The sequence below is a fragment of the Cyanistes caeruleus genome, chromosome 1 (assembly GCF_971803275.1).
Source record: "Cyanistes caeruleus chromosome 1, bCyaCae1.hap1.1, whole genome shotgun sequence".
Lineage (NCBI taxonomy): Eukaryota > Metazoa > Chordata > Aves > Passeriformes > Paridae > Cyanistes > Cyanistes caeruleus.
The window spans coordinates 140,265,839-140,293,404 of NC_141701.1; the positions used below are offsets into that span (position 1 = coordinate 140,265,839).

At 38.0% G+C, this 27,566-nt stretch overlaps 1 long non-coding RNA gene across 1 annotated transcript; it reads right to left on the reverse strand.

The window, feature by feature from the left end:
• On the reverse strand, positions 1-27,566 carry LOC147655964 (uncharacterized). Its single transcript, XR_015280652.1, has 2 exons — positions 27,235-27,566; positions 1-1,974 (listed from the first exon to the last, which is right to left on the reverse strand). It is a non-coding gene; the product is annotated as an uncharacterized LOC147655964 (long non-coding RNA).

Below are 27,566 nucleotides of genomic sequence, written 5' to 3' on the forward strand. Positions count from 1 at the left end.
TTTATTCTTTTTAATGTATATACTGGGTTGCCTGTCTACAGACACAAACAACAATTCCTTAGCTTTTCTTATAAGAGTAGAAAGGGGCTTTGAGGAAAGAAATATTGAGGGGCCAAAGATGTACCTCATGTTGTCACATATGGGGATTGGTGCTCAATCACTCAATGTTCAGGTGAACAAAAATGATGAGAGGTGTTCTTTGGGGAGTTGTTTTGGGACCAGTACTGTCTAATATGTTCATCAGTGACACAGAGAGTGGGATTGAGTGCACCCTCAACAAGTTTGCAGACACCAAGCTGAGTGGTGTGGCTGATTCACCTGAGGGATGCAAGGCCATCCACAGGGACCTGGGCAAGACCAAGAAGTGGGCACATGTGTACCTGAGGATCAACAAGGTAAAGTGCAAGGCCCTGAACACAGGTCAAGCAACCTCCAGTATGAATATAGGCTGAGGGATAAAGTGAATGAGAGCAGCCCTGCAGAGTAGGACTTGTAGGGACATGCAGATGAAAAACTGGACTTGGGCTGGCAATGTACATTTGCACCTCAGAAAACCAACTGTATCCTGAATGCACCAAAAGAAGTGTATCCATCAGGTTGAGGGAGATGATGTTCCTCCCCCTCCTTCTTCCCAGTGGTTAGTTCCTGGAGTACTGCATCCAGCTCTGGAGTCCTCAGTCCAAGAAAGACATAGACCTGTTGGAGCAGGTCTGGAGTAGGACCATGAGATGATCTCTTGTGATGAAATACTGAGCCGGCTGGGGCTGTCCTGCCTTGAGAAGGGTGGGTTCTGGGGAGAACTTGCAACAGCCTCCCAGTTCCTAAAGGGGATTTATAAGAAATGAGGGCAGACTTTTTAGCATGGCCTGAAGTGATAGGATGAGTTGTAATGGTTTACAAATAAAAGAGGGTATATCAGACTAGATAAAAGAAGGAATTTTTTTTATTAATGAGGATAGTGAAACATTGGAACAGATAGTCCAGAGAGCTGATGGATGCTCCCCCCTTGGAAACATTCAGGGTCAGGTTGGATGGGGCTCTGAGCAACATGATCTAGTTGAAGATGCCTCTGCTCATTGCAGGGGGCTCGGATAAATGACCTTTAAAAGTCCCTTCCAACCCAAACCATTCTATGATCCTAGTTCAAAAAGGTATTTCTGGCTTAGTCACTGCATGTTTACTTTTACCTCTAATGTGACCTTATTAGAAAATATCTGCCAAGGATCCATACCCTGACCATGGGTTTCGTGAATATTGATTTCAAACCAGTTTTAATCTGAACTCATTAATTGAATTTCGTTTAGGTGTTATTAGGTGTGATCTTTGGAACATATCTTCTCCTTTAGTTTTATATTCAAGGAATTCAGATTGCTCTGGCTAATAGGATATCTCACTGAAATTAACCAGTTTGGATAATTTTCAACTATTTGCTTCAGAATCAATCTATTCATCTGAAATAATAAAATTTTTGAACACACCTATGAAGAAATGTATATAATATAATGTAGCAATATATACACATATAATATGTATATATTATCTATGTATGTGTTGTCTATGTGGCAACACAGGGTGTTCACATTAGATATTTGTCATGTGCCTGACCTTGATTTTACATCCTAATGAGCCATTAACCATTAGCCCACAGTGTTTGCATTAGGACACTGTTTTTAACTTGCTGTCTTCTTGCTGAGACTGAATCTTTGTGGAGGACCTGTGCAACCACTGCACCAGTAGAGAAGAATGATATGTAACATATACATTTCAAACAAAGGTTGAAAGATAACTTATCCAACCAGACACCCATTTCTTCTGACAGGCAGCAATTAGCATTGAGTCCTCTTAACAATCAGCTGTTTGCAATTTTTGTGTGCTTCATTGTTGTGCTCCAGTTGGGAGAAAGATCAGGCTTCCTGGTGGGAACAGGTTGCCTTCTAGCTTTCCAGGGATGTCCAAGGAGAGTCAGAGGAGGCACTAGAATAAAACCAAAAGGATTAAGTCAATTACCCAGAAGTGGAGGCTATGCATGTAACCAAAATACAGAACAAATGTACCCAAAAAATAGAAGCTTCTTTGAGATTTCACCCCCCTTTCAAAACTTTTGTTGGCATTGGTTAACCAGTAAAAGTTGGGAAAATGTCAGTAACTAAAAAGAAAGGCATGCCAAATTTAGGATCTATTGGAAACCACTACCTTAGTTTTGATCCTTGACAAATAATCTTAGCTTACTCCTACTACTAGTAGTCTATCTATTAATTTATAATTATACCAAACTTTGCAACTGTCCAGCAGATAATGTTTATGATACTGTCCTGGGGTGACTTTATGATACTAGTATCCCCAATCGTCTGGTTTATGTTATATATTAAGTCCTGCACCTTTAAGACTGTCTTTGAAAGCAAGAGAGGAGAAAGAAGAAGCGCGCAGTGTGTTAAAGAAAACATCACTCCCACGCACCCCGCTCCTGGACTGTGGTGTCTGCAGCACGGACAGACAGCAGGACAGAGCTTCTCTCTGACTTTTAGTTAGTTTTAGCTAGCTGAGACAGAGGAGTTCCCTGGACCCTTGTTTTTTTTTCAATTTTCTTGGATCTGTGCAAGCCTGCTCTGGCCTGAACACCCAGCCAAACCCCGGGAGCTCACGCCTGTGGCCCACCGGGGCCTGAGCCTCGGCACTTTTCCAGCGCCAGAGGGACTGATAAGAACCTGAGCGAGCCGAGCTGCACCACATGAAAAAAGACCTTTCTTCCTAGACTTACCATCCCATCGAACAGCAAGAGGTTTTATTATTTAATAATTTTATTATTTAATATTACTCAATTTTCTGTTAAATAAACAGCTTTTTCCACTTCTCTCCACAGAATTTTTTTTTTTTTCCCTTTTCCCGGACCCGTTGGTAGAGAAGGGCATTTCCCTGTGGAGATCCCCATTTAGAGTTTTCCTTCCTGATTTGCCCTAAACTAAGACAAATACAGTTTTTGGCGCCCAACGTGGGGCAAGAGAAAGTGGAAAAACCTGTACTGATTGTTGGTTGTATTTATTCTGTATTGGGATAAAGCAGTCTGTAGTCATGTTGTTTGGATACATAATGTCTCTTGGGGTGGAGGCCTTCATGTAGACCTGGTCCCTAAAAGTTTTTGAGGTTTTAATACCTGTCTTTGCCCTCTTTCACAGTAGAGGGGAACGAATTAGAATGGTTATTGTGCTGGGCTCGGTGATACTGATTTATAGTAAGTTTATAGAACTACTGAAGTTTCTGTCAGGTATGTTTGGCTCATGGTTTCTTCGCCCGACCCTGCCTCCCAGTCCTAGTGGCACATTTTGAGAGTTTATTGGTAATTGCACCCAGTTTGTTAGAGGAAGACCAGGGGATGAGGCGTTTCAGCCTTTTCTTTCCTTCTTCTCCTTTGAATCTGTTATGTCCCTCTTTGAGAATACCCAGTTTCCCCTGAGTGTTAAGGATACCACTTTCCTGGTAGTACAGCTGGCTCAGCTGTTAAGCTTCCTCTATATAGTCTGCGGCTTCTATAGGATGAGGGCTGAGATATCCAGAAGAGCCAATGAGACCCCTGCCCCAGAAGTAGACTCAGGTGTGGGAAATCCTGAGTAGTGTAGAGAGTGGGAGAGAATTAGCCGAACTCTGAAAGAATTTTCTGATCCCCCAGCCTGGGAATTTTCACGTGAACAAATTCAGAACCCAGATAAAGTAGAGAAATATCTGGAAGAGAATTGCTGTGATAATTCTAAAAAGAAAAATATCATTGCAATAAGCTGGGCCCTAGCGTATGCTTATCGCACGGTGCTAGATACTGTAGGGCAGGCAGATAAATCAGCAGCTACCCCAGTAACTCAAGCTAAACCAGACAGTGAGCCTAAGCCAGCAGCCAAACCAGACAGTGAGCCTAAGCCAGCAGCCAAACCAGACAGTGAGCCTAAACCAGTGTCTGTTGCTCCTGCCACGAGAGGCATAAAATTCAAAACCAAAACCGATCGGCCAGTAGATGATGATAATGGTGATGCGGGGGAAGGACCCTCAAAACCAGCAACTGACACAAAATCAGAAAGCACTGGTGAACCTTTCTCCCTGAAAGACCTTCGTAGCCTGAGAAAAGATTACACTCGACGACCTGATGAATCTATAATTAGTTGGTTAGTCCGTCTGTGAGATGCTGCAAGAGAGGCTACAGTTCTGGATGGCACTGAAGCGAAGCATCTGAGATCCCTGTCACACGATCCGGTTATTGACCAGGAGATGATGAGGAGGGCTGACCCTTATAGTCTCTGAAAACGGGTCCTAAGAAGTGTGGCACAAAGATATCTGTGTGCAGACGATCTCTATATACAGCAAACTCGTTAGAAAACCATAAAACAAAAGATTCAGCGCTTGAGAGAAATAGCAATAGTAGAGATTGTCTTTGTGAGTGACTTAAGTACTAGAAATCCAGACTTGGTGCCATGCACATCTGTGATGTGGCGAAAACTTGTTCGACTTGGGCCACAAGAATACACTTCTGCTTTAACAACAATGAAGCGGGATGACCGAGAAGAGACTGTGCTGGATATGGCGAAGAAGCTTCGAGCATATGCAGATACCGTGCATGGCCCCATGCAGGCAACAATTGCAGCTATAGAAACACGTATGCAAAACTTCCACGACAAAATAGAGAAAACTCTCAAGAAACTCAGAAAAGACCTTCTTCCAGTCTCAGCAGTACAGACCAGGAGCCCTGGTACTCAACGCAGAAGTTCCCCAGATAGAGAGAAAAAGCTACGAGCTGAGCTGTAGTTTTTCCTACGTGACTGTGGAGAAAACATAAAAAGATAAGATAGTAAATCTACTGCTGCTCTGGCAAAACAGATGCTTGAACTGAAAGACAGCAAGACTCAGGGGGAATACTCCACCAAAAAGAAAACCGCTCCAATAGCCTGTAGTCAAACTGACAAGTGTGATGATAACCAAGTTTAGAGGGGCCCTGCCTCTAGCCAGGTAGAGGCTAGAGAAAACCGTGTCTTTTAAACTGTGTGAATTCGTTGGCCTGGCACATCAGAACCACGAAAATATGAAGCCTTGGTTGACACTAGTGCACAGTGTACCCTAATCCCATCAAGATATGTAAGAGCAGAATCTGTTTCTATTGCTGGTGTGACAGGGAGATCACAGGACTTTACTTTAGTGAAAGCTGATGTGAGCCTGACTAGAAATGAGTAGAAGAAGCACCCCATTGTGACTGGCCCAGAGGCCCCCTGCATTTTAGGCATAGACTACCTCCGAAGCGGGTATTTTAAAGACCCAAAGGGGCTTAAGTGGGCATTTGAGATAGCAGCTATAGAGACAGAGAGCATCAAGCAATTAAACACTTTGCTTGGACTGTCAGAGAACCCATCTGTAGTAAGACTCCTGAAAGTAGAAAAACAGCGAGTACCAATTGCCACCTCGACAGTGCACCGCCAGCAGTATAAGACAAATCGAAATGCTGTGATCCCCATCCACAAGATGATCCGAGAACTGGAGAGCCAAGAGGTAGTCAGCAAAACCCACTCACCCTTCAACAGCCCCATCTGGCCTGTGCGTAAATCTGCAAGAGAATGAAGATTGACTGTAGACTATCGTGCATTGAATGAAGTGACTCCACCTCTGAGCGCTGCTGTGCCAGATATGTTAGAGCTCCAGTACGAGCTGGAGTCCAAGGCAGCGAAGTGGTACGCCACTATTAACATTACCAATGCATTTTTCTCCATTCCCCTAGCAACAGAATGCAGGCCTCAGTTTGCCTTCACGTAAAGGGGAGTGCAGTACACCTAGAACCGACTGCCCCAGAAGTGGAAACACAGCCCCACCATTTGCCATAGACTGATCCAGGCTACCCTGGAAAAAGGTGAAGCTCCAGAACATCTGCAGTACATTAATAACATCATTGTTTAGAGAAAAACAGCTGAAAAAGTCTTTGAGAAAAGAAAGAAAATCATCCAGGTTCTCCTGAAAGCCGGTTTTGCCATCAAAAAGAGCAAAGTTAAAAGACCAGCTCGTGAGATTCAGTTCCTGGGGGTAAAGTGGCAAGATAAACGGCGTCAGATTCCCACTGAGGTCGTCAATAAGATCACAGCAATGTCTCCACCCACTAGCAAGAAAGAAACGCAAGCTTTCCTAAGTGCAATAAGTTTTTAGAAGATGCACATTCCTGAGTACAGCCAGATTGTGAACCCTCTTTACCTGGTCACCCGCAAAAAGAACACTTTCCAGTGGGGCCCTGAACAACAACAAGCCTTTACTCAGATCAAACAGGAGATCGCTCATGCAGTAACCCTTAGCCCAGTCAGAACAGAACCAAATGTGAAGAACGTGCTCTACTCTGCAGCCGGGAGCCACGGTCTGTCCTAGAGCCTTTGGCAGAAAGTGCCTGGGGAGACTCGAAGCCGACCACTGAGATTCTAGAGCCGAAGTTACAGAAGGTCTGAAGCCAACTACACTCCCACAGAGAAGGAAATTTTAGCAGCCTATGAAAAAGTTCAAGCCGCCTCAGAAGTGATTGGCACAGAAGCACAACTCCTCCTGGCACCCCGACTGCCAGTACTAGAGTAAATGTTTAAAAGAAAAGTTCCTGCTACCCACCACGCCACTGACGCTACATAAAACAAGTAGATCACCCTCATCACGCAGCGCGCCCGTATTAAAAACCCAAATCGCCCTAAGATTTTAGAGATAATTACAAACTGACCAGAAAGTGAAAACTTTGGTCTCACTGATAAAGAAAAGCAAGAACAAGTGACACGAGCTGAAGAAGCTCCACCGTACAACCAACTACCAGCAGAAGAAACACACTACGCTCTGTTTACTGATAGTTCCTGTCGAGTCGTAGAGATAAACCAAAAGTAAAAAGCAGCCGTATAGAGCCCCACACGACAGATCGCAGAAGCCACTGAAAGAAAAAGTAGATCAAGCCAACTTGCTGAACTCAAAGCTGTTCAACTGGCCCTAGACATTGCTAAAAGAAAGAAGTGACCAAAGCTCTACCTCTACACAAATTCATAGATAGTAGCCAATACTCTGTGAAGATAGCTAGAAAAGTAGAAAAAGGCCAACTAGCAACGTAAAAGAAAACCAATCTAGACTGCTGATGAATAGAAAGACATCGCCACCAGAGTAAAAAAACTGTCTGTGAGAGTCCGTCATGTAAATACCCATGTCCCCAAGAGCAGGGCTAATGAAAAGCACCTAAACAATGAGCAAGTAGATCAAGCTGCAAAGATAGAAGTGTCAAAGATAAACTTAGATTGGCAACACAAGAGAAAGTTGTTCCTAACTCGATGAGCCCATGACGCCTCAAGCCATCAGAGTAGAGATGCCACCTATAAGTGAACACGAGACCGAAGAGTAGATCTAACCATAGACAGTATTTCTCAAGTTATCCATGACTGTAAGACGTGTGCCACAATCAAACAAGCCAAACAGTTAAAACCGCTATAGTACAGTAAGCGTTAGTCCAAATATAAATATGAAGAAGCCTAGCAAATTGACTACATCACACTGCCCCAAACCCGCCAAGGCAAGCGCTACGTGCTCACAATAGTAAAAGCCACCACTGAATAGTTAAAAACCTACCCTGTGCCTCATGCTACAGCACATAACACCATCCTAAGACTTGAAAAGCAGGTCCTTTAAAAGCATAGTACCCCTGAAAAGATTAAGTCAGACAATGAGACTCATTTCAAGAACAGCCTTATAAACAGCTGGGCTAGAAAACATGGCATTGAGTGAGTGTACCATATCCCTTACCATGCACCTGCTGCGAAAAAAGTAGAGAAGTACAATAAACTGTTAAAAACTACCTTGAAAGCGTTAAATAAGAGATCTTTCAAAAATTGAGAGCAACATCTAGCAAAAGCCACCTAGATAGTTAACACCCGAAGTTCCACCAATCGAGCAAGCCCAACCCAATCCAAACCCCTGCATAAAATAAATAAAGACAAAGTCCCAGCAGTACATCTCAAAAGTTTGTTAAGAAAGACAGTTTAAATCAATTCTACTTCAAGTACAGACAAACCCATTCGTAGAGTTATTTTTGCTCAAAAACCGAGTTACACATGATAAATAATGAAGAAAGATAAAACAACACAATGTGTACCTCAAAGAAATCTAATAGTTAAGTAAAAATTATGAATAAATACCCTTGTCTGTATATAATGTATGTATTGTAAAGTTAAAATATATATATATATATATATATATTGATTTTAATAATAAGTTGACGATATGAAGATAAAGGGTGGAATGTCCTGGAGTGACTTTATGATACTAGTATCCCCAATCGTCTAGTTTATGTTATATATTAAGTCCTACACCTTTAAAACTGTCTTTAAAAACAAGAGAAGAGAAAGAAGAAGCGCGCAGTGTGTTAAAGAAAACATCACTCCCACGCACCCCGCTCCTAGACTGTAGTGTCTGCAGCACAGACAGACAGCAAGACAGAGCTTCTCTCTGACTTTTAGTTAGTTTTAGCTAGCTGAGACAGAAGAGTTCCCTGGACCCTTGTTTTTTTTTCAATTTTCTTAGATCTGTACAAACCTGCTCTAACCTGAACACCCAGCCAAACCCCGGGAGCTCACGCCTGTGGCCCACCGAGGCCTAAGCCTCAGCACTTTTCCAGCGCCAGAAGAACTAATAAAAACCTGAGCGAGCCGAGCTACACCACATAAAAAAAAACCTTTCTTCCTAGACTTACCATCCCATCAAACAGCAAAAAGTTTTATTATTTAATAATTTTATTATTTAATATTACTCAATTTTCTGTTAAATAAACAACTTTTTCCACTTCTCTCCACAGAATTTTTTTTTTTTCCCTTTTCCCAGACCCATTAATAAAGAAGAGCATTTCCCTGTAAAGATCCCCATTTAAAATTTTCCTTCCTGATTTACCCTAAACTAAAACAGATACAGACTGTATGATACTAGGTATCATATGCAGATCCAGATCTTTTTGTCTCCTATAGAATTTCCCTCTAAATGATCTGGAAAATGCTCTTCCCAAATACTAACTCTGTAACGGACACAAAAGTTAAACCACCAGTGTAAGTAATTAATTCAACATCCCACTAAACTTCTGAAGCTGTGTCTTATCACAAACATATTAAGAATTTCAATTATGGAAATATTTCTTATAGTAGATTTGTTAATTGTTACAGGAAGCTGTGAGAAAGTTTTGTGGCCTTCTAAATAAAATTACTCCTTTTCTTATTAACTGGGTGCAGTTAATCAATTGGACAAAACTTGGCTGAGTCTAAAAATGAAAGCTGGATTTGACAGAGTTTACATTAACTATGATGAGAGAACTACAGTTACTGATCATTTCTGTTTTAATGAATGATGATCAGCAATTTGGGAATCATCTGATTGATGAAACGGAGATGGAAAAAAACCCATGGACCTATGTCTACTATATGATTACCTTCAAAACTGTCAGTTGAAAACAAAACTTTTGTATAGGTTGTGTTCATTTAAGGTTCAAATTTTTTTGGTGAGGATGGATGATATTGTCAAAAATACTGAAGAATATTATCAAAAGACTGTATATAAACGCTAAGACTCATCCAGATAAGTTTTAATTTCTGCTTTACTTTTTTTTTTTTGCAGGTCTGAGACATTGTATTTTATGTCTTAATTTGATATCAATTTTCTAAGCTAACTGAAAAGTGTTTCTGTAAAAGGACATCTAGTAGAACACTGTTGCCTTCACAGAGACTTGTGCTTCAAAATTGCAACACCTGTAGGATGAAATGCACTCCTCCCATCATATATCTTGATTAACAAAGAATTTTATTTTAAGATCATCCCCAAAGACTGAAGCAATAGGATTTATGAACTTAAGTAGAAGACAAGTGTTATGTGGGGACCACTCCTTTGTGGGTGTTTGTACAAGGCTTGTTCTAGGGACGGTTTTGGTTTCCATAAAAAAAATAGTTGCCCTTTAGATTTGTAGATTTCTAATGGCTCTTTCACTGCTTTTGCAGCATCTTTGCATCACTGTGCTTAGATGTTGATTATGATCCATTATTGCACACATCCCATTAATTACCCCAACTCCAGTTAACTTGGCCAACTTTTTGGTGACAACACCAAGACTGTATCTGTAGTCAGAATATGGAATCAAACCACTGAAATGGGGCAGTGCTTTATTGCAGACTCTGTTTCAGGCTAAGAAACATCTCATTAGTACATTAATGTTAATTAGCAGGAGTGAAATAGAGAGTGTAAATCATGAGTGCTGAGTTAAGGGGCAGTCAATGGTTTATCTGATTGCATGTCAGGAAAGATAGGGTTCACTAAGTGCTGCTTCTGTATACCAAAAGTTTCCTGTAGGAAAAATACTTAGAGAAAAATCAAAATTAACTAGAAAACAATAACAGAAAGTTAATTTTTCTTATTTTCCTATTGGGGAAAATATAATAATTATTGTATAGAAGTCAAAAGCTCTCAAACCAGTAGCAAATGTTAAAATCAGTCCAAATATGGGAAGAAGCCAGTGGACAGATGTGAAAAAAAATTATTGTGTTTACTACAAAGAAAAAAGTAGTCTGGCTTTACCAGGTTCAACAACTGTAGTATATAGAACAAAACTAGTAAAGAAGAAACAGGGAGAATCAGGCCTTTCGCAACCTATATGAAATATTAACCTTACTCCTCTGGTTGCCATTCTGGAGAGTAATGTATTTCTTCAAGTTAAGAAGCAAAACTTTAAAAGTGGTGTAATAGCTCCACACAAAACACAATGTGCACTTTTTTACTTCACAGGAACAAATTATGGAACCTGTGGTGAGCCAGGAAAAGACTCTGAGTAATCAGGACCTTGCATCAATACAAAGCTGTTGTAGGGTTCAGTTAAATCAGAGTGAAAAAGGCAATTGTTTTTCACACACAATACAAAGTATCCAGATAAAGCTTTTCTGGCATCCTCAATTAACTGCATTTTGTGCTTTTAATATTTTGGTTTTCAATATTCCTTTTGTGATCTGAATCACCGACAGGCCTTGGGAAAAGCTAAATGGGACACAAGAACTTTTGGACAGATATTCTATAGTATAATTATATCCCATTTAATCCAAAAATTTCTTTCTCATACTGCAGACTTCCTTTGTAAAAGCAAAGATCTCACCTTGGCTCCTTCTGCCTTAGATTCCCTCCACTGCAACTGGAGGCCCTGTTGCCTTACCAGGCAATTAAATGCATTAGATTGGAAATGCTGAATGCTATAGCAAGGAGGACTTGAGACACAGAGAGTAAACCACACCAGCAAGCTGTTTTGTGCTAGAATGAATGAATTATGAAATCAAATTCATAGCTGCTACTACAAGACTAAATACCTCCCTTGCCTGCTAAGGAAAGACATGCCCTTTTATTGTTGGAGGATGTGACCTACTGTCCACAATGGGATCAGGGATGTATACAGGTCCCATGTGACAGGAAGGGTGAGCAGAAGACATATCCTGTGCAAAATATTTACATCATAGAGGAAGTCTGAGAGCACGTCAGCACTAAAAGCAGTATTGCCTCATGGGTAGAACTTCCACACATTGGCCAGCAATGAACATTTGGTTCCTGTCACCTACCTCAAGAGCCTGTAGTCTAATTGCTGAGCTACTGGGTAGGGGAATCTAGGGAGGAGGAAACCATTTTACATTGCTGATTGGGAAAATGCACTTAAAACCTCATTCTCAGTGAGCCTGGTTGGTATAATTTTGGCAGAAGATCTGACAGGTTCTCAGTGTCCAAGAGCATTACATTTAGTGGTGAACACATTCAGAAATGTTATATATAATGTTAAATAGAATGTCTTATATAATGTCATATATAAGGACATAAATATTTCTACATATAATGTGACTAATAAATAGCAAAAAGCCTTGAAACAGGAAAATGATTATTCTTCTAGTGAAGAAATGAGAGTTGACAATGGTCAATCTACTTTTATAGTCAGACATGGTGGATTATATTACAATAATACTAACATGAAAAAGACAGAAGAATTCTTCATTTCTCTTGCTTTCTTTACCAGAGAGGAAATTAACTATTTTCACAAACTAGCAAAGGGAATACTGGATACTTCATATTTTCATGGTAGAAATGGTAAAAAATTATAATAATAACAATTAAAAAAATAAAAAAAAAATAGGCTGAATCCTTCCTTTTAATCAAAGAGAGAGAAAGAACTGGGTCTAGGACAGGGTAACGTTACACATCAGTCTTGGCATAATGATCCTCCCTGGCCCTAGAAGTACTTGAATTTACCATCTACTGTGGGTTTTTTTTGTCTTGAATTCCCTAATAAGCTAGAACTTCTCATTCTTTAATGAAATGAGAGAAAGCTTGCAAAAAGTGTGGTCTTTTGACATGAAATTAACACACAGACTTATTCCTGCAGTTCCTGTAAGAGATAATTCTTTTATACCCAGAGTTTTGAGGAAAAATACTCTCTTGTCTAATTGCTAGAGCTTTCACCCTGGTTTCTGGTTCAGATTCTCTCATGCAAAATTGAAGATAACCTCAGTGGCACAATGCAAGCAAGTGTGCTGGCTGCTAAGCTAGAGAAATAAGAGAATTCACATTCCCAATTTTTACGAGGAGCACTGACCAGCTATATTAACTCTTGGTGAATCTAGGTGAAGTTGAAATCCTTTCAAATCCAGCCAATAACAATTCTTTTCAAAATATTACCCTTTTTAAAAATAATTAATCTAAGATGATTATTGAATTTTAAATCAACTTCTGTGAATCACATTTTTGGGGCAAATCTCCATGGCTGGGGAAGTACACCAGGTTTGGTGTACAGCTCCTTTCTCACATCCCAATTTGATCAGACATTTTCTAGCTCTAGTATAGGATATGAACAGTCAGAAAGAGACAGAAATGAGAGGCACAGCTGGTATGTCGTCCCTCCTCAGAGTGGCAGGAGGCTGGCTTTTCTCTATCTGTATTTACACATTCATTTGCTTAAATATCCAACAGACCTCATCCATCACATATGGAAAACTTGTGCTTATTTGGCAAATTCTATTCTATTTCTACTAAGGTGGTAGAACTTCTAAATGTTAAATGATCAATTGTTGCAATGTTTTTGCAGAAGGAGCACAGTTTCCTCTCAGAAGCAGGATTCTATGAGTGGTTGTGTTTGAGGTCAAAGGTGAATACTCTTCACAGAATAGTAATGGAAAGCTGTCTGCTACCTCATGAAAAGTTAGGTGTACAGCACAGACTGGAACCGGTTCAGTAAAATTCCAGCCTAGTATATGTCAGAAAAGAGGAAAGGACAGGTCTCAGCATGATTTCTGTAACTGAAGCTGATTTAATTAAATAATTTGTTTCATAATTTCTAAGTGATCAACTAAGTTTGCTAAAATAAATTGATTACCAGCAGATAGCCTATAATGTCAAAATTTTCTACAGAAAATTTAGGTGAAATTCTCTACAATTGTGGGTTCATGCATAAATCAATCTCCATGCAAAGCCCAAACTTGGTTTCAAGAGATGTGTGTGCCAACACAGGGTTTCCAGATGGACATTGAACAGATCATTTCCAGGTGGAGCACAGAAGGGAAAGTGAACAGGTTTGTTTTTTATAATTCTTATCAGGATTCACCTGGGGCTCTATGACTACATGTTATCCTGGGTTCCAGAGTAAGCTTAAAAATTTGTTCCATACACATGCCCTTTTTACTGGAATGCCCAGGCTAACCAGTGTTTTCAAAAGTCTCTCTGCTTTAAATCTTTTTTTTCTGAAATTAGGAACTCAGGAAAGGAAGGTGGTTATGATCAAATAGAATGTAGTTTGCTATTCTGTGGTATTTTTGAAGAAAGAACATAATTTTATAGCTTTGTTCTTGGACATATTGCTCCTCCAAAGGATGTGAATTAGATGAAGGTGTTTGAAAAAGGACTGCTTGTAATGTCCAGTCCTGAACATGTACATTCTCTGTCCTGGTTTCACAGCTGGACTAAAGGGCATTGGACACTTCTTGACTAAAAGGCTTCTAGGAACTGAAATTTGTCAGAGCACAGAAAACTGTTCTTATCACTTAGAACTCCTGAGCTTACCAAGCAAAGAAACCATTTTTTCTTGCCTTCTTTTTCCAGCTTTGAGTATGTATTCCTTCTTAATGTGGACTTGTTCTAGCAAGCAGTGCTTCTTGCCTGAAAGCAATCCTTACTCTGTTTCTAGGATTACCAGAGGAATATTATTAAAAAAAAAAAAAAAAAAAAAAAAGAAGAAGAAGAAATGTAGCAAACAGCAGAACAGACCAGTACTCAGAAGTTTCCAGGTCTGTTTTGCAATACAGAACCCAAGGGGTTTTAATAGGCTCTAAATTTGGCAAAATCAGCTTTCCCATCCCTCCCTAACATTATTTTTCTGGCCTCTAACTATTTTTACTCCAAGTTTTTCTCTGTCTCTGTGGATGTAGAGAAAAGATCTATGGATAGGAGTCTGGGAATAGGATAAGAAAAGTAAAGCTTCCTGGAAAATTTTAATGTTGGTATTCTGAAAGCAAAGCCAAGAATCTAACACTATACATTAATATATATCAGCATAAATATATGGGGACTATATAATCCACTAATTCATGTTAGTGAATAGGTCTACTATATTGTCTAATTCACAGACAAAACAAGAGCCCATCTGTCTTCCATTATCTTAAAGAAAAACTGAGGGTTTAAATCTTTTCACTAAGACGTCAAAATGACATTAGCAAGGATCAGTAGTCCACTTTTCAACTACATTAGTGTTTTGGAGATGTGTTTTTCACTTGGCACTTTGGCTTCCTACAGCACTGCAACATGCAAGCACATATGCAGTAACTCAATTTCTTTAAAAAGGTTTTTATTCATGAAAAAAATAATATTAGCACTTACATTTGACAAATCCATCAAGTCTCATGGGATAATAAAAAAAGGTGATGAAAATTAGAGTAGATGGCCACTTGCATATTTCCTTGTCCAGCTGGTCTATACTTTGACTTGATTGAATATAAATGCACAGAAAAATCCACAAGGCCTTAAACTGCTCAATGTGATTCTAAATGCAAATTAAAACCTTCTTTGTGCATTATGTTATTATTTTTTTAAGGGATACATTTTATATTCATAAAAAAAGAATGATTTTCAGACAAAGCTGGAGAAGTACTTTGTCTCCTCTTAGAAATATGCTGATGTTATATTTTTCACATTATTTCTACCAATGTTTGGAAACATGAATTAGAAGAAATACATGTATTTATTACATGATTTTGTTTTACTATGTGACAGCTTTTAGAGTTCAAAAAAGATGTTATCAACCAATTTTACCTTCAAACACATTTTAAATTAGTTTCAAGTTATGATGTAGACTTATTTTAGAAACTATATTGATCTTATGGCATCTTAAAAAAAATCTTAATTCTTTTCACTGAAAGATATACAGGAAATCCATCACTACTCGATATCTCTATAGGATTCTTGCTTGACTGGAGTCAAGTCTCCAGCTGCTGTGAGATTTAATAACACCCTGGTTATGATATCATCCAATAGCAAAACCTTCTGGACAGCTGGAACAATTTTTACACTAATGCTGTAATTAGATACATAGAATTGTCTTGGTACAGAAAATTACTTAAGGCTTAAACAAAATACAATGTATCACTTACTAGCCAAAGGTCATAGAACTTGTTTCCAAATCTACCAGCCTGTTCTTTAGAAGAATTGTCTGGGAAACCCTGGTCCTTTAGTCAAAACTATAGAAAGACAAAAATACAGTTTCCGACTGAAATTATTTTTCTTATTGTGCCACCATATTTTTCTTAAATCATTAGCTCAATATTTTTCTCCTAGATGTACATCATTAGTTTGAATTCCTTTCATAACAGATGCTTTAATATACATTTTTTTCTTTCTCTGGAAGCAAATATAAATATTTCACAGGAAAGTGCTTGTGATCAGAAAGACTGAAGGCACATCTGCATGTCTGGGCTGATTACACCCGTGTGATTTGCAAACTTGGTCAGTCCATAAGCTCCACAGCAAGTGAGAACTAGATGAGGCCCAGGCAAGTAAGTCATGCTTCTCAAAGATTACCATTTAGACAATTTAGTTGACTAATTGTTAAATTACTGATCTTCAAGTATCTTTCATTATCAATTTAGACTGATGGAAGGTGCTATTTGGAATGTGAATTCTTTTAAGACTGAAAGTTTTACATAGCATTATTATTGGCAAACCTGAATTTGTCCCGCAAGTAAAAGATTAAATGAGAAGTCCTTGAATGATTTGAAAAACTGAAACCTGTAAAACTTTTCAAAGCTGTAAATCTTTAGGAATTAAATCTATAAATGATAGAAAATGGGATCTAAATCTGTTCCTTTAAATTCAGAAGAACAGAGATGTCTATGATAGGATGAGTTTTTAACTGCTGCACTAATCAGAAAGGAAGCTATTCAAGCTTTTTAATGTACTGCAGTATTATTTTTACTTAGTCAATAGCTACTTGAATGAATGTGAAATGAGTTAAAATGATTTGGCTGGGATTCAGTAATGCATGGGAAATACTTAAGATGCAGTCAAGAAGGCTGCAAACAAAATTAATCCAAGTAAAACAAATACCCAACCCCATAGTGGCAGAAAATATAATAGTGAAAAAAAATGAGTGAAAAATATTAACAGGGGAGCCTTGCACCAGCCACCTGGTTTTTGTACAAGGTGGTATACTCATGCTGAGGAATGGAGACTAAAATCTAGCAGCATTTTAAAACTGACCTATGATTCTCTCCACACAGAATAAAAATAACTTCACTCCAGATTAAGAATCAGTTTTCTGGAGGAGAGAGAACAGGGTGATGGAAGTGAAAATGGTTGATTTCACAGAAGATAGTACCAAAATAGATGATTAATTAAATAAATAAGGTAGTTAAGCATATTTCTGAAATACGGCACTGAGGAGCAAAGGGTAACATCAATGTTAGGTGTGTAAAACATAAAGCTTTTGGCAGCAGATAGGCAGCATAACCTGGTGAATTTGTGACATTGTTCATAATATAATGTGAAACTATTGGGGGTCAAGAAGATTCATCAAGATTTTATTAATTTTTCATGGACTTCTTAAATCCACTGTATCTCTCACCTTGTGTCCTATCATTAATATCACGACAGATTCTTGAGTAAAGAATGCCCTGCCTTGTTTGTGCTGCAAGTGTCAGGGAAAATGGCTTCTGAGAGAATGGTGGCTCTTAACATTACAGAGAGACTTTGTATATGGATATGAAGCTGGGTATTCTGTGTGGAAAACTGTGCTATAAAACCAAAATATCATGGTTTGATTTCTGACAGCTGCATAACTACCCAGCAGTTTTGTTTTTTTTTCCAGCTGTGTAACTGGAAATGGAAATGACTTATGTTCCCCAAAACCCAGCTGACTGACAGGCAGTGCAGGAAGGAGTGGTAGAGCCCCACTGTGCTATGGCACCTCTAGAGCATGGGAAGGAAAGTGGGCAGATCACAGGGATACTCCCTCTGCAGGGATCAGGAAGATTTCTCTTACCCAAAAGTTGAGCTCTGCATGCCCAAGCATGGAAGAGAGCTGGCCTGTGATTTTTAGTGAAATTCAAGAAGCAATGCACTACCCCAAAGGGTATTTATTTCCCTGATTTGCACCCAGAGGTAGATGGTATGGTGGATTATATATGTTCGTACAGGAAGAAATCTGATAGCTCTTTGACACAGTGTATATGTACACTAGTTTCAGGAGGGTAAAAATATAAACTCTGGAGTCACTGATTTCCCTAGGTAATAGAGTTATTCAGAGAATATTAGTTGACAGCTACACCCACTTGCAGTCATCAATTCTGCAAGGGCTGGTATGGAAGTTTAAAATGCCAGTATTCATCTCTTTCTCTCCCCTAAGTCTTCATTATAATGTATTTCACTATTTTTTAGAAACTTAGTCTACTTTTTTGGCAGATGTGACAGGCAGCTGTAACATTGATACCATCAGTGCTGTTCATCCTTCTTTTTCTTCTTCTTACAATGATTCTTAGCACATACTAATTAAGAGAAATAGGAAAGGTGCAATCAATTTATTTAATATATTTAATTAAAAAGAACTAGTGAGCTGCTATCAGATAAAATAGGGCTTGGGCAATTGCAATTTGACAAATTTTAATCAATTTTTTTTTTTCCCCCTTTAAACCTAAATGTGCTTCTCAAAGTTTTCTTTCATTAACCACAACATTTTATGGCACATAGGAGGGAAGCTTGAACAAATCTTATTCAGCTTATCAAAATATAAAGACACCCTCTGCATCTAAGATTTACATTTTCCAAAATTCAGTGTTTAGGTAGGGAGAGGAGCAAGGATGGAGAAAAAGCTTTAAATGATTGTAAGAAATAGGTTTTCTTTTCCTTTTATTTGCTTACGTATTAGTAGCTATTAGTAACATTTTTAAATATGGTTTATAGGATAAACATTTTAAATATTATGTGCCATATGTGCAAATATGCCACAAGTTAATTAAATCACATGTGTAATTTTAAATAATTGAGCTAAGTACAGCTGGAGAGTTCAGTGGGACTGGTAATGAAATCCATAGCAGAGTATTTAATTACCTCCTTGTGCGATGCAACAGAAAAATATTTGGCCTTGCAAAATGATCTAAAGGTCAGGAGATTCATCCTGCATTAGATGAAAGACAGTGCCAGGCAGATCAAGAAATACACATAAAATAAGGAGGTAGCCCAGGAAAATGAATGCTTTAGCTGATCTTGTGTGGTAGGGCTGGAAGTAAGAGAGAGATGATTGCTAAAGATATAAGTGACCATTTCAAGACTTTGAAGTTCACCTGCAAACAAATGGAGGTGGAAAAAGGTATACTTATATCCACCTAAAAGGAAAAGCACCTTGAATAGTGTGACATAAGAGCTGCTCAAAATTTCAGCTCATTTCTGTTGGGAAAAATATTTTGAAAAAACTGAGGTCCCACTTAAAACACTTTTGTCTTAAAATTTAAGAGTTTTATCATTGAAATTATGGGAACTGACCCATTACAAAATTTGGAAAAAAAGATCTTTCTTGATGAAGTTAAGAGGAAAAGACATGAACAGCAGGAAATCCCCAAAGAACAGGGATTATCTCAGATTGAAGGAAAATATTGAGTGCTTGCTGCTTTTTAAAGAGACATTATTTTCCTAGGTTCCTTCTCATTTGCAGAGCACCCTATTAATGCATCTTATTGGATCACAGACCAGGTGTGAGAACTTAATTCTGTGAGAGTTACTCCATAAATTCCTCAATGTCAGTTAAGGAGCAGTGTCTTTGCTGAAGACATGAACCATGGAAATTTCTGATCTGGAAGGAACACTGAGTTCAGCTCCTGGTTCTGCACAGGACAATCCCAAAAATCACAGAATTTTCCCAAGGGTGTTGTCCAAATGCTTCTCTAACTCTGTCATGTTTGGTGCTATCACCACCTCCCTGGGGAGCCTGTTCCAGTTCAACCACCCTCTGGATAAAGAATTATGAATTGACAAATTATTTGTTATCCAGTGGAGATTCTGCATAACGATTCAAATAGGAGGACAATACCTTTTTCATCATGGGAATATGTTCTGTATCAGGCCTTTTAATTTGCTCATTATCTCCTTTCTACCAAGATCTTTGTTTTGGGTATTCCAGGTTTCATTGGATGTTTGACTGTAGTGCAGTGGGAGTGGGTAGCAGGGCTGAAAGATGATCCTCACAGAAAAGTTACGAACCAGGATCAGTTATAAAAAGTTATGCATTTCTTAAATTTCATTGTTATAAGCTGGCAAAACTAAGGAAAACAAAATTTTGTCTTCTATGTAATTCCACAGATTCATAGGAGGTGAAAATTCTGTAATTGAAATTGTGCTTGTATTGTCCAATGGAGAAGAACTTATGCATTGTTAAATCTCTGATAGTTTTGCTATCTGCTGATAGCTCAATGAATTTGAAACATGCAGTAGATTTGCAACCATCATAAATAGAATCTCCATATACTTGTATAGTACTTAATTGTAAATACATTTCTTACATATGAATGAAAATACATACATACAATGTTTTTCCTTACATAAAGGAAAAACAATGACTGCCTTATGGCACAACACAGAAATATTCTTCTGTTTATACCAATTAATGGCACTCAGTATGTATAGAGTGTCAGAAGAGTGGTTCAGGAAGGATTTCAGAAACAATTGATTAAAGAGAAAATTGATTTAGATTCCCATAAAATGTACTGTCTATGATAAAGTTGTAGCAGAAAACTGAAAATAAATTATACAATTTTTATGGCAGAAGTAGAACAAAATTATGAACACAGAGGAAGAGTTTGAATTTTTCAGTAAAAAGTATGAGAAATTAATTTCGAAGAAGATGTATGCTACGTTTTTTAGAAGTGAGAAAATACTCTTTTTCTATTGAATAATGCTGGAAAGTGGAAGGCAAGCAAGAAGGTGAAGATGGTGAGGTGGAAATTATGAATTCATAAGTGTAAGGAAAGTGAAAATAAGATTAAATGATAACAGCTTTGTTTCCTTATCTAATTTTCTATATGTGGAATTGCTATTGAAATGGGTTTTTAAAATATATCCTTATTTTTGCTGTGTGCTTATTTCTTATTCTATGGAATGGAAGTTTCTGTAATTAGCAGTGTCACCAGTTTCTTTGGAAATGCCTGGTGTAAGCACGTGTGTCCATGGGCTGTGGCAGGGTTTGCACTGGCAGAACTGAGCTGCTTTAAACCAGCTGCAAACGTGGTCCATTTACCCACTGTACAATTGTGATGTCTGTAATAACATAGTCTGCTTTAGGCAGGTTTTAGCTTAATAAACCAAGCTATGAAAGGAAATGTGAAAATGTATTTCTATCACAGGCTTGGAACTACAGAAAGGCTGTTATATTCCTGTCTTTTATATTCCTTGCATCATAAATATCTCTCATACACTAAGCTAATTCCTTTGGACTGATGCAGTATGGCAAAATAAAAGCACCTTTTTGCATTTAGTTTAAAAACCTTAAATACCATGAAAAACATACAGCATCAATTAATGTTGAATTTTCTGTTTTTAGAGTCAACAAGTGAATTCTGTTTCTTAGAATTTATCCTGCTATTTTATTGCCTTTGGAAGCAATTTGAAAGTGTTGGGTGCATAATAGTCAATAAATCATATGAGGAAAAAAGAAAAGTGCCTTTTCTCTTCAACAAAAATGGTAAAGGCTGCAAAATTATGACATTTTTAAAGGAAAAAAAAAATACACCAGAAAATAAATAAAAAATAAATACAGATGCGAGACCTGATAGAGTCAAATTGCAATAAGGTTAAAGAGAAAAATTATTCAAATCTGACAGTAGTAAACTGCTGATTTCAAAAACAGCTTCAGAAAGGTTATATTCACAACAGGCTTCTTTCCACTCAACTCTTTACATTATGTTATGTCACTGATGAAATACAGCAGCTCATGCAAGTCATCAGGAAAGCAACATTTTAATTGCAAGTAAATGAAAGTATGTTAAATCTAATCTCCAAAGAGCAAATATTTACCAAGAGTTTATGATCACAGATAGACTCATAGAATAAACAAAGTGTACAGTATCAGCTTGTCTACATATGTACTTGGCTATTTTTTATTTAAAAAGCATTAGGCTACTGAATTCAAGGTACAGCACTGGCTCAATACAAACCTTCATTGCTTTCCTGCAATGCTAAAGACCACACACAAACCCACATTCTTATAAGGAAGAAACATTTGGAAAAGAGACTTCGAGATCTGAAGACTTTTTAGGACTTTGTAACATTTTAAATAAACCACGTGTGTATTTTGAGCATTATTTCATTAGCTGTGATCTGTGGTTTGTTGTGTCTATGTAGATGGCAATATGAATTTCATACTACTGAAAGAATTAAACAGTTCTTTTTGTCATTCAAATCAAAAACAAAAATTATCTGCTTTTGAGTTTGTTGAAAATTATTAGTATTTTGAAGATAAATTTCAGTCCTGACTATCATGTATCATACCTCAGATTCTATACAGTACCTAACTTGAGAAAAAATGGACAATAAAAGCAGGCACAAAGAGAATTAAATTGTATATTTGAAAAAGATGGGCTTAAATGTCTTGTACAAGCATAACATCAACACAAATTAAAACATCAGGAATTTGTCTGCATTTAAAATATTTGGAATAGAAGAAACACTTGAGACAGTAGGAACAACTTTTATCCCTAACAAGAATCTCATAGGACGATCATATATTTTGGGAATGAATATTAGTTTTATGAATCCTAGTGATTTAAAGGATATTGAGAATGTGCTGTTAGAGGAAAAAGACTGAGAATTTAAGAACTTAAGGGTAACTGCTGTGATGTAGTTCAGTGCTTTCTCTGAATGCTTTAAGTAAAGTCTTCTTCAAGGATGGAAAATTAATAGAAATGATGGAAATTAAAATGTTGCAGTTTTCTCTTTGGAAAAAAAGGTCTAAATCCTTATTAAGCTTCTATAATTAAGGCTATCACCAGATTGAAATCTTTCTAATGCAATTTGAGGGACAGATAACTCAGGATCCTATTATTGTGTTGTATGGAAATAACTTAAAATACTAAATTAAATAAAAAACAGGTATCTGGTAATTGATGTAAGAAAAACACTCTGTCCTATAACTTGGGAACATAAAATTACATGGCCTCACTTAACTCAGCATGATACTTAGAATAACATTATTTGTGGCCTCTCTGATTCTTAAACCTAAATACCAATCATGGATGAGAATAAGTAAGTTTGAGAAAGAACAAGGTATAATTTACATTTCCTTTTCTCCATCAGCATGTCCATCATTTCTATTTTCTTTCTCATTGGACTGAGATTTTCCTATATGCTAAAAAAGCTAAAATTCAGGTAACAGTGAGTAAAGAACAGCTCTAACAACTTTTAACATCCATTCTCCATATAAAACAATTGCATACTAATTTATATGCTAAGAAAAAAAAAAAAAAAAAGAGTTTTAAAAATAAATTATTCCAACATAACAGCATCCCAAAGTGAATTTCCCACCCCTTTGGATGCATGATATGATAACTATGCTGAACTGTGCTCCTTTCACTCAAAAGAACACAGGACCTTTTAAGTTCAAGCATACCCTTCAATGACACTTCCACTCCTTGGAACAGATTGGTGAGAAGGAAGAATATTTCAAATCTTACTCCTCCATGATAACGGTGGCAGTTCTCCCTTTAGCATGATGCAGCTCCAGCCACCTCTCAAATACTGTCCCCACTACAGGAGCTGGTGCTGTTTTGTAAAACTAAGCCCATAGTCACTGTGTGGTCCAGGGAATGGCAGTGTCCAGAGTCTTTGCTAGAGCATGGGAGGATTCTAACAACAGGACTAGAAGCTCCATAAACAAGGCTATTTCCAATTTGAAAATAAAATGATGTTTGAGATCCATGTCTCTCAAACACAGGCAGTCATACTTCAAAGACCACAGTGTTACATCCACATCTTATGTACAGATCTTGTTAAAAAAGTCAAAAACACCTGCCAGTTTCTTCATGTGTGCCTCATAAGATTACCTCTTCCTAGTGATGAAAAAGGGGGTAATACCCAGCTGAAGTTTGCTAGGAAATAGAGGCAAGACACATGCACTGCCAGTAACGCTGCTGCTACAGATAGTGTGTGTTCTAGAACCATTGTAGTCATTATACAAGACTCCAGGTTGTGCTCACAACCCAGAAAGTGATTTTAGGAAAAAGAAATAAATAATAAATGTGTCAGGATCTCAGGACTTACGGTTTTACTGTGGGGTAATATTTTCATGATGGTGTTCTCACAGTCAAGAAATTATGTTATTACACAATATATAGTTACCATAATTGAGGAGATGTCTTTTGTTACACAATCTGTTGATTGTCCTGACTCAATACCTGCGAGAGGGAGAGTTAATTGTTCACTTTGACTACCTCCACAATGAATTACTGTGAACAGCAAGGAAAAGGACAGTGAGATTTCTGCTTTTGTCTGAATTACTGCAAGCTACAAATTTAAGCTAAAAATCCTGTTTATTCTTAATTTACCTATTCCTAGATAAGATTCCTATTCCCTCTCATTGAAATTGCTGCTGCCTTCAGGAGATTGCTGTACCTTGTCTGTGCAACCAGGCAGTCATGCTGGTCAGCCAGCAAGAACAAACGAATACTAAACAGACACAGGTGCCACCAGTTTTTAGCAAGCTTCATTAGTGCTAGACTGTATTTTCCTGCATCGTTAGTCACTTGAGGCACTTCTGGTGCAGGCAGTGGGTCAGGGGAGCTGGCTCGGAGCTGGTGTCCCGGTGTGGGATGCAGCCAGCGCAGAGGCAGCAGGCAGTCTGCTGGGGCTGCAGGGCAGGGTGGCAGCGCTTGCAGCACGGCATCACTCATCCCTCGCTGGCACTTAAACCACACAAACTCCCAGATGATGGAAACCAGACTGTGTGTCTGTCGCTACTCTTTATCTCCACCTGCTGGGGTTATTCCAAACATTCCCGACTCCAACCTGTTTCCCAGAGATGGAAGTACAAAAGACGTGGAATGATAAGAAAATCCTAGTGATGAGTATAACAACGCTTAACTAAAGATGCAGAGAAAATTGAGGCTACGGGGGAAAAAAATTGAAATTTTAGAATGCTTCAGATGGACTTTTCCTGAGCCAATATGTTGTCTTGCACTTTGAAAGGGGCTTTTATTTATATCTTCATGTTGCTATGTCACAAAGTAATAGAAATTATAAGGATTTTAAAAATGAAGACTCAAATTCAAAGAAACACAATCCCAAAAGGCTTTTTTTTTTTTTTTAAAGTTTGAGAGGGATGTCAGTTTTTGTTACAATTTTAAAGTACACCTTTCTGTTATATTTTAGCACCGTTAATCTTCTCTTTAAATGATAAAAGATAATGTTTGTTTGTAGAGATTTACAACATTTAAAAACAAACAGTAAAATCATAAAGTCATGGAATGGTTTGGGTTGGAACTGACCTTAAAAATCTTCTTTTCCAGCCCTGGTGTTATGGGCAGGGACATCTTCTACTAGATGAGCTCAAAGCTCCCTCCAACCTGGCCTTGAACACTTCCAATTATCCTTGAACATTTAATGGGATGTCAAAAACTTCTCTGGGCAACGATATCTTAAGAAAACTATTGTTTAAAACCAATATTTTCTTAACAATACTTTAAGAAAAACTGAAGTTTTTGACAGATCTCAAGGCTTGACTATCCAGGATAACTGGATGTACAGAAGTGTCAGTATTACTATTTGAAGACAAGTAGGAGAAAGACTTTAATTCATTAATAAAGTATGGTATGTATGGAATATTGTGTGAAGAAAAAGTGAATTGAAAGAATGAAATTTTCACATACTCTGACAGTGAGATATCTGTGGTTTATTTATCTGTTATAGAAAAGTGAGTTATATTGCATAGGCTCAGTGCTTTTGAATTTTCCATTTCCTTTGCTTATACATTTTTTAGAGCACAGTTCTATCATTGCAGCAGAAGATACCTGCTATGAAACATGATGGTCATGAAAGGAGAAGTGATTTAGTATTGATGGCTGGGATGAAGAGAACCCTTTAATCCAAGCTGCATATTTTCAGTTAGTTCACTGGTGTGGGATTAACACCGATAGGTTCAACACTGCTTCTGTCTGGGGAAGTCCAAGTTGTGTACTTCATGGACCCAGGCACTAAGCACTGCACCGTTATCCCTGCAGCCAATATCATCCCTGTTGTGTTTTCACCTTGACTGGATGTGGGAAGTGCACTGAGGACACAAGGAAGGGCTCTCATGACTTGGCACTTGTTGAGTCTACCAGCTGTTGGGGTACTTGGGGTGGCACACTTACACTTATGATCAGGGATGTAGACATCTTCAGAGCTGAAAAAAATTACCAAAGTTTGGAAACATTGCAAAACAAGTATCCTGAATGACCTCTTTTAGTCATGTAAATAGTATTGTGTACCTATGGTCAAAATCCCATTGGAAGTGACCTGAGTTTGGCTCTGAGACTGTTGTAGGGTGTTGACACTATTTGTTTATTTTTATGAGGGAGGAGAGGGTTGGGGTTTTGTTTGTTTGCTTTGTTTGCTTGGGGTTTTTTTTTTTGTCATTTTGCCTTTTTTTTTTTTTAATCTCAATGGATGTCAATGAAGCTGGTTAAATAAAAGCAGATTTCCCAGGATCAGTACTATGTCTTTGATAAGGAAACACAATAAGCAGATACTATCAATGGTTGAGATATCAACATCAACGAAGAGATCATGAATAAAGATTTTTAAGGAAGAAAGAAGGAGAATTTTCTGAACTTTTTCATCTTGTCAAAAAAAGACAAGAAAACTTGGATAATTGAGAGACTAGAGATTAACAGAAAGTGGAAGATACTGTTTTCTCCAGTCACGACTTGGATTAACTCAGAGACTAGAGTTCAGGAGAGGTTATCAAAGTTTTTTGTCTTGCGGTCTGAATCTGTAGTGAATTAAACTCTTTAGAGAACAAGTTCAGGTAATACAGAATAAACTATATCAATCCATTTTCTGTGATCAGGAAATGTATTATATTGTAGCATTCATGTATGAGATATGCATACATGAATGCTACAATACAAAGTGTATTTTTCACGGCACATCATTCATACAGTACAGAACATTTCACTTTGTTATGATGTATCATTTAAAAACCAGAATTTGTAATGTGATGCTACAGAAATTCTATTAACTTAGATGTATTCAAAGCTCTACAATGGCTTGGAATCTTCAGAAAGAAATGCTTAAATAAGTACAAAGTTTTCCATTGAAAGCACTTTATCCTATATGAAATACACACCTAATTATATAAAAATATTTTGGTCTACAGATATTTAAAATTTCTAATAAACCCTGATGTTATAAGCTACTTTATGGAACATTATAAGGTACATACATTGTTTACAAAACTAACAACTACTGTAGGAGTACTAGGAATATTATCAAATATATGGCCTTGGTAGTTTAGAACTTCTTTTTTTACAAAGTCAGACCTTAAATGTGTTAATTTTGTTCATAACTGTCATGGAGCTTACATTTAAGGTAGTTGGAGTTGCTGGGAACTGCCTGGAGTCTTTTCTCCTGACCAATTATCGGCCATTGCTGAGAATTGACAGCAGTTTAGGCCATTGAAAAGTGGGATCAACTTGTGAACCCTACCTTAAAGTGTAAAAGCAGAGCTCTCTTGGTTCTCTCTTTGTTTCCTGGCTGTGAAGGGTGGCAGAGCTCCAGGCCTCCCGTCCCTGCCCAGGCCATGCGGCCGGGTGGGGATGGGGCCGGGCCTGCTGCGTCTCCCGGCCGGGAGATGGGGGGGCCTGGGGAAGGTTTTCCCCGGGCCGGGCCGAGCCGATCTCTGGCTCGGCTGCAGGTTTTGCTGTAACTACATTCACTAGAAACTGCCGAGTGAAGAAGGAGAGAGGCTCTGGACCTGCAGCAAGCAGAGACAGCGACCACACTCTCCAGAGCAGCTATGAAGAACTTTCCATCACAGA